The following is a 2,751-nucleotide window of genomic DNA, read 5'->3' on the forward strand; positions in this document are numbered from 1 at the left end:
CTGGTTGCTCCTGCAGAGGACCCCAGGGGTCAGTTCCCAGCACCCACATGGCAGCTAACAACCAGTCTATGACTCCAATTTCAGGTGCTCTGATGCCTTCTTCTGGTCTCTGTGAGCATTGCATGACATGTGTGCACTTACGTACATGCAGGCAATACACTCATACACATAAAATAAAAATAACAAATAAAATATTCAAAAAAGAAATTAAGGATTGTGATGCCTCCAGCTTTTCTTTTATTGTTGAGGATTGTTTTGATCATTTTGGGTTTTCTGTGTTTCCATATGAAATTTGAGATTTTTTTTCAATTTCTCTGATGAATTGTATTGGAATTTTAGTGGGGATTGTGTTGAATATGTAGATTGCTTTTGGTATGATGGCCATTTTTACAATGTTAATTCTACCAATCCATGAACATGGGACGTGTATTAGTCGGTGTTCTCTAAAAGAACAGAACTGATAAAAAGAATATATATATATATAAAGAAGATTGGTTTACAGGATAGAGTCCGAGTAGTCCAACAATGACTGTACCACACTGAAGAGGCAGAGAATCTGGTAGTTGCTCAGTCCACAAGACTGGATGTCTCAGAAGTCCCAGTCTGGCACTGAAGGCCTGAAGGATTCCGGGAGATCTGCTAGTCTTCAGTCTACCTTGGAATCTGAAGAAGTTCGTTCTACTATTAGTGACAGAATACCACAGCAACAAGATAAACTTTTCAGTGAGAGAGGAGAGAAGGCAAGCAGTCAAAAAGCAAAAACTCCTTTCAGCCATGACCTTTTATATGGGCTACCATCAGAAAGTAACACCTACATTACCCTAGGTGGATCGTCTGGCTTCACATAATCTGATCAAGAATGTTTCTCTCATTTCAGTTAATTCCAGATCCAGTCAAGTTAACAACCAAGATTAGCCATTGCAGGAGGTCTTTCCATCTTATGATATCTTCTTATTTCTTTCTTTAATGTCTTAAACTTTTTGTTATTGCAAGTCTTTCACTTCCTTGATTAGATTTATTCCAAGATATTGCATGGTTTTTGAGGTTAGTGTGAATGGGATTGTTTCCCTGATTTCTTTTACAGTGTTTGTTGTTGGTCTATAGGAATGTTAATGATTTTTTTAGTGTTATTTTGTATCCTGCTACATTGCTGAATGTATTTATCAACTCTATGAATTTTCTTGTATGGCCTTTTGGGTATTTTATATATAGAATGATATTATCTGTAAATAAAGATACTTTGACTTCTTCCTTTCTAGTTTGCATTCCTTTTTATCTCCCTCACTTGTCTTATTGCTCTAGTTAAAACTTCAAGCACTATATTGAACACAAATAGAGAGTGAACATCCTTAACTTGTTCCTGATTTCAGTGGAAATACCTTGAGTTTTTCTCCATTTAGTAGGCTATTGGTTGTAGGCTTATTGTATATTTCTTTTATTGTGTTGAACTATGTCTCACATACCCATAGAGTCTCCATGACTTTTATCATGAAAAGATGTTGGATTTTGTCAAAGGTCTTTTCAGCATCTAAAGAGATGATCGTGTGGTTTTTCTGTCCTTGAGTCTGTTTATATGATGGGTTACACTTATTAATTTATGCATGTTAAACCATTCCTGCATCTCTTGGATGAAGCTTATTTGATTATGGTGGATAATTGTTTTGGTGTGCTCTTGTGTTTGCTTTGCAAATATTTTATTGAGAATTTTTGTGTCTATGTTCATCAGAAAGATTGGCCTATAATTTTCTTTTTTGTTGGATCTTTTTTGGTTTTGGTGTCAGGATAATACTATCTTCATAAAAAGAATCTGGAAGTATTCCTTCTGTTTTGACTTTACAGAATAATTTGAAGAGTATTAGTATTAGTTGTTCATTGAAGGTCTGGCAAAATTCTGCACTGTATCCATCTAATCCTGGGCTTTTTTAGTTGGGATTTTATTTATTATTTTGGTCTTTTTGAGACAGGGTTTCCCTGTAGTTCCAGCTGGCCTTGAACTCATTATGTAGACCAGGCTGGCCTTGAACCCACAGAGATCTGCCTGCCTCCTAAGGGCTGGGATTAAAGATGTGCACCACCACGCCCAGCTAGTTGGGATTTTTTGTTGTTGTTGTTGGTCTTTTTGAGACAGGGTCTTCCTGTAACTCCAGCTGCCTGGAAGTTACTCTGTAGACCAGGCTGGTCTCAAACTCACAGAGTATCCACCTACCCCAGCTTCCTGAGTGCTGGGATTAAAGGCGTGTGCCACCATGCCCGGCCCTCTCTTCAGCTTTTAGATGTAAACATTTGGTGCTATAAGCTTTCTTCTTAGGACTGTATTCATTCTTTCCCATAGATTTTGGTATGTTGTGTTCTCATTTTCATTCAATTCTAAGTATTTAAAATTTTTCTTCTTGATTTCTCCCTTGACCCAATTTTCATTCAGTAGTGTGTTATTTAGTTTCCACAAATTTGTGTACTTTCCCCCATTTCTATTGTTGATATCCAGCTTTATTTCTTTGTGGGTAGATTGAATATAAAAATGTTATTTCAATTTTCTAAATTTGTTGAAACTTGTTGATCAGTTTTGGAGAAGGTTCAATGGGCTACTGATTCTTTGGTGTTTGGGTGGAATGTCCTGCAAGGTTCATTTGATGTATGATTTCATTTAACTCCAGGGCTTCTCTATTTAGTTTTGCCTGGAAAATCTGTCAAGTATTGAAAAATCACTCACTGCCACTGTGTTGGAGTCAATTTGTGGTTTTTAGATCTAAC

The sequence above is a fragment of the Nannospalax galili genome, unplaced genomic scaffold, assembly GCF_000622305.1.
Source record: "Nannospalax galili isolate Female #2095 unplaced genomic scaffold, S.galili_v1.0 scaffold655, whole genome shotgun sequence".
Taxonomy (NCBI): Eukaryota; Metazoa; Chordata; class Mammalia; order Rodentia; family Spalacidae; genus Nannospalax; species Nannospalax galili.